The sequence below is a fragment of the Corvus brachyrhynchos genome, unplaced genomic scaffold, assembly GCF_000691975.1.
Source record: "Corvus brachyrhynchos isolate BGI_N302 unplaced genomic scaffold, ASM69197v1 scaffold1, whole genome shotgun sequence".
Taxonomy (NCBI): Eukaryota; Metazoa; Chordata; class Aves; order Passeriformes; family Corvidae; genus Corvus; species Corvus brachyrhynchos.
Window position 1 is genome coordinate 3458781 of NW_008237222.1, and position 11663 is coordinate 3470443.

The following is an 11663-nucleotide window of genomic DNA, read 5'->3' on the forward strand; positions in this document are numbered from 1 at the left end:
AGCAAGAAATCCTTTGAAATACACATACATACACATTAAAACTTGAGTATTTTACCTTTCCCCTCAAAAGCAATTGCTGCTGTCAAGTACACCCTCCTATTACAGCCACATGTTCTGCTTAAGAATACCTAATCAGAAAACCATTCAGAGGTATTTAATCAGGTTTTTCTTTTCTCTTTAATGACCTAATGTTTTGGTTTGCAACTGCTGCCAACTCACGCTGGGTAGAAATTTAGTACTGTCAGCATTTAATTATTATTTTAACACAGATTTCTCTACCTTCCTACAGTGAAGAAATAGCTACAAAAAATGCCGCTCTGAGCAGCTTTTTAAGCCATTAGACACCATCCTTGTTATTTAGCCACACTGGAAATTACCATTCAAGGACACCCAGATGCTCGCTCTGCCATCCCCTGCTAGGGCAGATGCTCACCAGTTTGCAGCTCCACAGCCAACCAGAGGGACAGTGTCCAAGGGACAACCTGGAGGGACCGCAAATACCCTGCCCTGGAAGCTCACCAATCTAGGATACAGCTCAGCCAAAGAGCTGGAACACAGAGCACCTGGTTGGTGTTGTATCTTGGGCCATAAATAAAAAATCAGACTGGTTCTTTTTGTCAGCTTAAAATCCATTTTCCTAATTTTTCCTCTTCCTGTCTGAAACTAATAAACTAAATTCTGTAACCTGCAATAGGCTACAGGGGAAATGAAATACATGTGATGGTCTGCTGCAGACTGCATGACAGGTTTGCTTCATTCACACAGTGGGAGGAAAAAAGACCCAAAAAACCTGGTTCTATGAATTTCAAAAGAAATCAAGAGCTGAACTCACAGTAAGCTGCCAGCATCATCTAAGTGTTGCACTGCATGGTGCTTTGCAGACAGGACAGGTGCATGGAGAGTTCTCTTCCCACTCCCAGCCAGTCTGGTGAATGTCTGCTCCCTGCTCTCCTCTTAAAAAGCAGGATTTAGGCTTCGGCCCTCACAAAAAACCGCTGGAGAAATGAGTCTGCAACAAAGCAGGGCTTGTGACAGCAAGTGTTAAATGGTGCAAAGAAGGAAGGGCTATGAGGATGCACAAGGATACCTCTATCTTCCAGAGCGGATGGAATAGTTAACCACACACTTATTAAAACAAGCATGAGTCTGTGATAGCAGTCTAAGATAATGCTAGGAGGTTTGTCACCCAAGGTAAAAAAAAAAATAGAAGCCAAAACTGGATGCTATTGCTGGACCTGTGTCTATAGAAACCACGTTTAACCTCAGCAGAGGATCCAACAACACAGGTGACTATTTGAGAAACACAAGCACCCTGTTTGGTGTATGCTGACCTCTGCACACAGTCACACTTATTTAGAAGAGAAACATGTATATGGAGGTTAGCAACAGGGAGATAACAAATTTCTGCAACAGGGAGGTAAAAATTTCGTTTCTCTGATGGGCTCTCTTACAGGGCTCTCTTACACTGTTGACAGGAATGAAGCATTGCTCTTCTCTACCTGAAAAAACAAAGTTGTGGATACGCGATTTTAAATCCAGATGGTCACCATCAATGGAACTTAACTGTGATGAATAAAGAGGCAGCTATTTCATCTGCTTAACATTAACTCTTCCCACAGTGCATTTTATAAGTCACATTCCTAGAGCAAAGGGCATGTGCTTAAGAAGCCACATACAAATCCAGTTTTGCAGGGTAAAAGAGAGGGAAATAGCCTTGGTCACTGAGAATATTTGAATGTCACTCTGTTAGGCTGTGCATTGCATTTGACAGAGCTAGCAAAGGAAATGAGAAATGATAACTGATAGTGCCCTGATTAGATCAGCCACCTTGGGAAAGGTGCTGAAGCAGAGATATTTCACTAAAATAAGGAGAATCCTGGGAATAGATTCCTGGCAAGTGATCACAAAGAAGATATGGCCAGAATTAGAAATGGATTTTGCAGGCAGATAAAATGCAATAGATAGAAGGCAGTCCAAAATGATATATCATCAGAGCCTATAGAGCAACTATAAAGTTTGTTCGCAAATATTTAACATATAGAGATCCTAGAAAGACTTAACTTCAAAATACACTTGCTATTAACTTTAATGTGTAGAAATAAAACAATGTTGTATTAAAGCTCTCTAGCAGAAAAGGAAGCTGCCTTCTCCCCAGCTATCCACCTCTGACTTCAGTGGAATTGCATTACTTTATACCACAAGACAGAAGTAGAACAGGAGTATCTTCTTGGGCTTCTGACTGACAAAGATACATGAAAACGTACACTTCATTATTTTATCTTGAAGGAAATCGCTTTATTAACAATGGATAACTATGGGCAGTGGTAATTAACATATTGTAATAAACTCCTTATATGCATTTCTATAGCTTAACCATGTTTCCTTCTTCTGAAGCTCATAGACAAAGCAGTTCTTTAGAATGATACTTAGGCGTTTTAGGGGGGTTAGCTTTACTAGCTATTAAAAAAAGTCTTCAGTGAACCTGCTGTCCACATCTGCCTGTTTCCTCCTTAAAAAGTTCAGCCAACTAGATATAAAGACAACTGTGTTCTTGCAATTCTGTACAGCATGGTGGTCAAGACAGAGACCTGATGACAGTATTTTGGGGAAGGGCTGCTACCTGGGTTCAGTCATAGACATCAGAGCTCACCACCACGAGAAAAGTGTGCTGACAGCCCATCTTCACTCACTCCTGTAGTGTCACAAGACTTTGAGATCAGTCCACGGGCTTATGAGTCTGCAAGTCAATAAAGACCAATACAATGCTCCCAGGGGCCCGAGTCTGGCCCTCTGCTCCTCGCTTCATTGGCTGGTAAAATGCTGAATTTTGCACAAACAAGTAATGGATTGTGTGTTGTTCAGAACAAAATAAAGATATCACAGTTACAACAAAAAACAAAATCTATGTTGCAGTACACCTGTGTATTATGAGATCGTCTCATCCACTGGCTCCAAAGAGCCATATGTGCATCACTCACACTGCCAGAATGGGAACAGTCACATAAATCACCTTTGGTATCAATGGAAGATGCACTTGACAGAGCAAAAATGTCTGAGGAACAGCCAAATAGTAACGCTTTACCTACCACTGGGATACAAGTTAGTGATAACCATTATCACCATCACTGTATCAGTGATGGCAATGGAGCATCAAATTCTGCATCCATAAAACCGCAAGCAACTGCTACTGCATCCCAAGGGAGCTCCCCCTGAATACACAAAGGTGAAGTTGAAATATAAACTATTTAGATGATCAAATATCAAGCTATTTGCTGAGGCAAAATCTTCACTGAAATCAGCTAGGACTATTGCAATCAATAGATTTTGGCATGAAAAGGGACAAGGTTCAATTTTTGCCAGTGTTCATGCCCATACTGGCACCAGAATGAATGATTTTCCAGAGTGCCATACTGCTTACTTCAACACTTGTAGAAGATAAGGTGCTTCCTCACCTACAGCTGTTGCACCTAGGCTGAACCTCTCGTCCCCTGCATTTGGAAACAACCAATCCATGTCAGATTTTGCACCTGGGATGGGGCAACCCTGGATGTCCAGACAGACTGGGGAATGACAGGCTGGAAAGCAGTGCTGTGGAAAGGGCCCTGGGGGTCCTGGTCGATGGCAAGTTGAACAGGAGTCAGCAGTGCCCTGGCAGCCAGGAGGGCCAACCTGGGGTGTCCTGGAGGCATCAGGCACAGCATCTCCAGCCGGGAAAGGGAGGGGATTGTCCCGCTCTGCTCTGCACTGGGGCGGCCTCACCTCGAGTGCTGGGGCCAGTTTTGGGTGCCACAATATAAAAAGGCCATCAGGCTGTTTGAGAGCATTCAAAGGAGGGCCACCAAAACGGTGAAGGGCCTCGAGGGGAAGCCATATGAGGAGCAGCTGAGGTCATTTGGTTGGTTCAGCCATGAGAAGAGGAGACTGAGGGGAGACTTCACTGCAGTTGTAACATCCTCATAAGGGGAAGAGGAGGGGCAGACACTGATCTCATCTCTGTGGTGCCCAGTAACAGGGCTCAGGGAACGGCCTGAAGATGTGTCAGGGGAGGTTTAGGTTGGATATTAGAAAAAGGTTCTTCACCCAGAGGGTGGTTGAGCACTGGAACAGGCTCCCCAGGGAAGTGGTCACAACCCTAAGCCTGACAGAGTTCAAGAAGCGTTTGAACAACACACTCAAGCACGTGGTGTGACTTTTGGAGCTATTCTGCGCAGTGTCCGGAGCTGGACTCCAGTGATCCTCATGGGTCACTTCTGACTCAGGATGCCCTACGATTCCCAGCACTAGCACTCAAGAGCCCCCATCAAAGCAAAGCCCTACTTTTGAAATAAACCCATCTCTCCAATAGCCCAAGAGCTGAATTCTGCTGCCTTCGTCATTGTTGTTTTGAATGAGAGAGAGGTGGGAGGGAAGTTTCTGTCAACATTAATCAATATTTAGGTGGTTTCCTGCCCATTCATTCATGTGCTAAAACTGTTTTTGACAGTAAGAAATCCACTGAACGTAAGCAGGCCAGTAGCAGCTGCTTCAAAAATGCCAATAATACTGTGCATACCTTCCAAATTTTCCCAATGTCCCAATGTTATTAGCGGCTGACAGTAGCTTAAACAAAGCATGTGAAACACAAAAAGCAGGACAAATAATTATATTGGTATAGAGACTTCTATACTGGAGCAAATTTTGCTCCAAATACCTTACATCAACCGTAGGTTTTTGGGGTCAGAAAGAAAATAGTTTTTCCACACTATGTCTTTGAGAGAGCAAGGTGCTTGGAATCCCTGCTGCTCTGTGGTCCCAGCTTGTATCCCCACAGAACTTGCAGTAGCTAACAGCAGCAAGCAAGATTGAACACAAACTCAGAATAAAAATTACTATAAAAAAATTCTGCTCCAGATTTCAAAGCGTGTCCTAAACTGTCCACATCACACCATGATCGGGCATCCTCATTTGAGCAGAGAGCAAAAAAGCAAGACGGGACGAAGCCTGGATCAAATAAACCAAGTGCAGACCATATGGGGAATGGGCAGAGTCCACTGGCTTGGGACATAACCCTCGAAGGGAGAAAGGGCAAGTGGGCAAGACATACAATTCTCAACATCAGCATAGCAAAGGCTGTTTCATGCAGCTCTTTGAGGAAAGATAACACTGCTTTTCTGGTAAAAAGCGCCTTTGCCATTAGCACTGTAAAATTATACCCTTAAAAAGGGGCTCGGGGGCTCTATACTTGTGCCTGGCCCTCTCATCTGCTCCATTCCTTCAATGGAACAGGCACAAACCACCAGATAACCTGATCCTACACCCACGGTCTCTAATCAGCCTGGGTGACAGCTGAGGGTGCATGGCCTCCTTGCCAGCCCTCTGGGAAGCAGAGCACGGTTGCTGCGGGAGCACACACCAGTCCCCCACCTCCTGGCGACTGCACCCGAACAGGAGCGGGCCCTCGGATTCCCAGCTGCAGACAGGCACTGCAACAGGGGAGCTACGGCTTTCTGGGGAGAACCCACATGAGTGACCCATGGTGAAAGGCTTCACATCTGTTATAGTGCCTCCAAGCCCACCACATCTTTCCTTGCTTTCTCCAGGAGCCATCTCTCAACCATTTTGGCTTCAAGATGCTCAGACTTTTTTCTCAACTGCTGCAATGGCAGCTTTCCATACAACTAGGAAACAAAGAAATCATTCCACTTGGAAAGCCAAAATGCTTTCTGTTTCTAAAGAGACTGACTTTTCCACCCAGGCTGGCTGCTTCTGAGGTGCTGGACTGGGAGATCACCAGCGTCATTAACAGGGAATGAGGATTTCCCCACCTGTCAGAAATGGTACCCCGGCTTAAAAAAACCACAGGATTTTCAAAACACACTTAACTTTTCACTGTTTGTGCTGGATTGTTCAGGGCCTTCTTTTCTTGTCTTGGTATAATTAAGTCAGTCCCATTTCCAGTCAGGCTGTTTTCAGTTGTTGCACTGGGTCCCAGGACTGTGAATGGCTTACAGTTGCTCCAGTAATGAGACAGGCTCGTGAACAAGGGTGACCATCCTAATACACATACCTAACTTCTACATTTTTTCTCCTTTTTCCTATATTTTTATCTCATTTTTCTCACATTTTACCTCATTTCTTCCGGTCTGTGTTTTTCTTCCTCCTTGCACAAAGCTACTACATCCTGAGTGAGATGTCCTGTTCAGCCACAACACAAACTGAAGCTGCAATATTTCTCTCAGACCTTCTTCATCACAACCCAGCCCTGCTATTACCAGATGTGACAGACCAGCAGGAACTCACCTGCTGCCTCCCCTGTTCCCCTATACCCACAGGTGGTTCAGCACTGCCCCACTCCCTGACCTGGGGTCTAATATCTGGGGTGCAGCAACTGCAGCTACAATGACAGTGTATTTAATCAGAACACTGTGACTTCCCAGCACCTCCAAATTTCCTGAGCAACAACGTGACTGCAGCCTGCCCTGGGATCCCAGCTGCAGCAGGCACAGCGCCCAGCTGGGGGTCCCCAGGGTACGCTGGGGCTGACCGGGCCACGTCACCCTAGAAGAGCTCGGCACAGAGCTCGGCACAGCGCAGCTGCAGCAGCACCACAGCGCAGTGCCCATTAGTGACGCTGCTGTGACCACCCCCAGGACATTATGGTCTGCTGCACCATTACATGAGACTACTTTGCAGTAATAGAAGTGAGGAGGTGAAAAATTAGACATACCAGTGAGGATGTAGCTTATTTAAGGTTCAGCTTTTCAAAGTTTACTAACTAGTAGAGATTATTCACAGCTCGTGTCTTTAAAGAAGTCAGTGTAATTCCCTTTCTATTCTTAACCCTAAATAATATTTTATGGTTCTCCTATTCCTCCTTTCAGACTGAAAGACATTTGTCCAATCTTGGCTTTGTGAGATGTTGTCTTCTGGCCCTCTTTATCATTGTCTAGCGATCGTTCTGTATGTCCATGTCCTCTCCTCCAGCTCCTGCTGTGGCCTTAGTCTTGGTCTGTTCCACATACTCTCCACACCCTGCGCATGATCTTATTCACTCTGACACCAATCCCTACTGTGCCAATGCAAAATGTACTTTCTGTCACTGACTCTCCTCTCCAGCCAAGCCCATCTCTCAGCCTGCCTTGACATCTCTTGCTGGGCATCTCATCATCAAATCAAATCCAATATAGCTGTAATGGACCTTGTGATCTTCCTTTGCTTATCCAGCCTCTCTATCCCTTCTGAACAAACTTCCACCCTCCCTGTTGCCGAGGCCCATAACCTCTTCCAGTTCCACTATTCTTCACATCCTCACTCTTCTTGCAATACCACCTGACAGACCATCAGGTGGTGTAAGTCAGTGTAATTCCACTAACTCAAATGGCATTATACCAATTTACAAGAGATGAGTTTCTGTCCTGGTGCCTCTAAAAGCAAATATATTCTATTTGGCAAGTAAAAACCTTTAGCCAGTTCCCTCAACATCTCCCGTATTTATTACTATGATCTCTTGCCCTCTGGACTCCCAACAGCTATACTCTTTTCAAAACATGACTCCTCCTGAAATTCTTACATGTCCCTTAGCTCTCCAATGCTCCCAACCCAGAACATTCCTTTCCACTCTCCAGCCCTGTGTATCTACCCACTGCCCACTCCTAAGTCAGTGCTTGGCTTCTTAAGCCTTCTGAATACACCTGAAATAATCTGGTGTGTTAACACTATTTAATTAACAGTAACAAATCATTCACTAATTCAGAGTTTTATTTTATGATAAAATAGAGAAAAAAAGGAATTTTTAAAAAGGAAGGAGAGCCACCATGAAAGCTGAACACCAATTTCGAATTCAGACACAATTAAAAAGCACATGTTTAACACAAGGTGGGCACGCCTGCAAATATGTGTACTGAATCACCAAGATTATATCAAGTGTTACATGTTATTTGTGCCCTCCTAATACCAAGCACTGTGCTATCCCAAGTCAGCTGAAAGTTCCATAACCACTTTAACACCAGTATAAATCTCTGCTTAGGCCAAACATGCCACAGTATAAAATGATGCAATGGATACCACAACAACACCCTGTGTCTTCACACTCTCTAGACCACACGGTGACGTTTTGTAATGGCTGGAGACTTGGCACTTAGTGGGTCTGACCTAACCGCTGCAGCTATCTTTGTATAAATGTTTCCAGTTTATTTAAAAAAAACAAAACAAAACAAAAAAACCCCACAAAACAACAACAACAAAAACCCAAAACAAACAAGCAAACAAAACAACAACACCAAAAAAAAATCCCAAACCCACCAAAAAACACCTTACATGTTTCGTTCAGATTAGTATCTATTTGAAATAGAGAAAAGCTCTTTCCAAAAAGTAGAATAGCATCTGCATTTAGGGTTTTCCACACCTGGAGGGCTGCAAGAATGTGGGGTAAGATCAGGTCTTTAACGAGAGTACTAAGGACTTCACCATACGCACCATGCCAAAATGATAAAATGTTAATGAAGTGAAAGTATATTAGTGAATTATTAAAATTTCACTCCTCTCTGCAAAGCAGAGTAAGAAAAACACAGTGAAGATAATGATAAAAATAGGATCAAAACATTTGGATCCTTTCACCACCTCCAACATAAAAGCTTTACAAAATCTGGTGTTAAAATTAACATATTAATTGCGTAGCTTCTACAAATGATCTGCTGTAAAACCTAGTTCAAAACAAGTTGGAGCTGGGGGTAAAATGAGACATAATTCAGTTAAATCTAGATGGGTCAGACCTACAGCTTCCTCCCATCTCTAATAACCTCTCGTAACCCCTCTAATGCCTCTGCTCCTCTCCACAGCAAGCCCAGCCAGCAATGACTTGTCCAAAGAAGATCTCACTGAGGGAATAACAGAGAGCAGGGCACACCACAGATGGGTCAGGCTGGGGAGTTCATGTCTGTGTGCTGTGCCAGAAGCCAGCTTTGTCCAGGGAAAAGGTTGACCTCTCCACAAAGCCCAAGAGAGAAAGCAGCTCTGTAGCGGGGTGTGCAGAGGTGCCAGGGGTTGGAGAGGGGAGCCTTGGTGAGCCTGGGACCAGAGGCAGGGCCACAGGAGCCACGAGGCCACTGCTCATTTCAGTGGGGCAGGCAAAGGTCTGGCACAGAACTACACTAAAAAGAAAAAGAGCTTTGCCAAATAGTATTAAGAAGCAATTTCCAGTAAAGCTGCCATTCTGTGAAATGCTTTCCAGAGTCTAGCTTGGATTGCCTTGTACATAAAGTCACATCTGCTAGGATGTCTGGAGTGTTCTCCTTGCAACAAAAGTAAGTATGTCCGGACATGGTGAGTGGGGTCTATCAGCAAGCTGGTGGCAGGTAAGCAGTTTGCCATTAGGATCCCACCAGGGAATCTCACATTTGACCTAAGCAAACAGTTCAGTGCAGGGTCCCACCACAACTCAGAACACGGGACATGGGCAAAGGAAGAAACTGGTGTAGGCCAAATGCATCCCACTCCTGGAATTTACTGTCTTAGTCAGCTTTAATCTATTTTCAGTAAAAGGTAAAAACATTCAGTGTTGGAAATCTCATTGTATCAGCTATCATTGATGTAAATTCCTGCTAATGTTGGGAAAAAAACCCCAGTGTCAAACATCTAGGCAGATCTTTCCCTTCAGTGGCACCTACCAATCCTGACCAGAGGTCACAGCCTTGCCATCTGTCTGTCCTGCAGTCAGTGTGGACACAGAGAAAACCATCTCCAGCGGAGACTCTTAGACTAAAGAAATAAAAGAGCAACAACAAAATACTGTCCAACAAAATAAGCAGAAGCTTTACCTCCAGTAGACTTAGCCTGTCCAATTTTCGCAGACATTATAAAATAGATGCACTTTATGAAGAGGTTTTTAAGAGCATAACATGCCACTTACGTATCGCCCTAAGAGTGGTGGGGAAAAACTGATCCCCAGCAAACAAGTGGCCGCCAGTGCCTGGGCTAATGTGAGGGTGGTCCTACACAACCAACCTGAAAGTTGTGTGTCCAGCTGTGGCAAGTTTCAGCCATTCCCCAGGCCCCCTTCACCAGCCACCTCCAGTGGAGGGCTATCCCACTGCTCTGCGTCCATCCTCAAGGGCAACAAACAGGACACAGGGAGCCTTGCTCCTTCGTGGGCTACGCTGGCTCCCAAGGTACAAACTTTCGGCTGGACAACCAGCTTCAGTTCAGAACAATTTTAAGTCCCAAGGATGCTAAAGGCACCTAAAGTCTGGCAGTGAGGTTAGGGAGGGTTTGAGTTGCTCTCATTATTGGCAGCTCAACTTGAGGCATTTTAAATGGAGCAGAATTTCCAAAACTCTAGGAGAGAATCACTTCCCAAAAACTACCCTGCCTTGCAGAGCTTCAGGCTGGTTTCCCAGAATCAGGTGATCACTTCTGAAAATACACAGCTGTAAGTTTTACACTTAAATGAAACACTGCTCTGTTGGAGTCCTTTTTTTTTTCATTATTTTGTTACAATTTTACTTTGGCTTGGTCATGAGAGAAGGTAATAAGCCAAATGCAGTTTCATTACAAATATGCCAAAATTGTGGCCAAAGTCATGCTGCATTGTGTTACACCTAAAGTCACAAACTGGCAAATTCCAGCATCAGCCAGGATAGTCCAGTTCTAGTCCAGCTAAGGCTTCCAGACAGCCCTGGCAACTTGTCCTGCCAGGAACAGCTCTTAACACCAAGACATCTCCTATACCAAAAACCACTACTTGAAGCTATTCAGCATGCCAGGCAGCTTCTCACAAGTTTATATAACTTTTCCATGTTTCCCCCTCAAAACCCTCTGCAAAGCTTAACACCATAAAAACCCTGTTGTGACCTGACAGAGAAATGTTTATTTCCCTGGCCCTCCCTGCTTACTAGAACACACAGACCTAAACCACAGCTCTCACCTTTGGTCTGGACCTTCGTCCAAGCCATGTCTAATCTTACAAGCCTCCAACCTGGCATCCCAGCCATGCTGGGCAGGGACCAGAAAACGACTGGCATTTTCTGGAACCACTGCTTATATTCTCAGCCCCGGCCCCACATCCCAAACACAGACACACCGCGTTGGTGCGCTAGCATGAGTACGCCTGGGAAACCCAGACACATTTTCAAAGTTTTAATCCATTAGCAATTGCTAATTAAGGAGCAATTAATTTGACTCCCAGCTCTGCTCCTAATTTGCCTTGCAACTTTGTGCAGTCCATGTGAAACGCTAAGTTTCAGCTTCCTATGCTCACACAGCTTCTGTGGATATTAGAACATTAATTTCTGTAAAGTGATTTATGATCCATGATGAAAGGCAGTTCAGAACTGTAAGAACTGCTCCTATTAGTAAAATAACTGGTGCATTTTTTGATCTTTCATTTTAATGGGGGAAGAAAAAGAAAAGCCTAGCTGAGTATCAGCAATGAGGCTCAAAAGGTAGAAATTGCAAATTGGACACTTCTGAAAATGTAGCCCAGAGAGGCCAGTGGGGTGGTTTTTATAACAGCAAAAAATGACAGGACAACACAAGCATTTAACTTCTTGCATTTCCCTTGGGAATGACTAACATCATAAAACTTTCACAAACTAAAATCATTAGAGATAAATAAAGTAGCACAGATATGGAGGCTGATGAAGGGTAAACCTAGAAGATACCTAATCCAGCTCATTTCCTTCAATGTG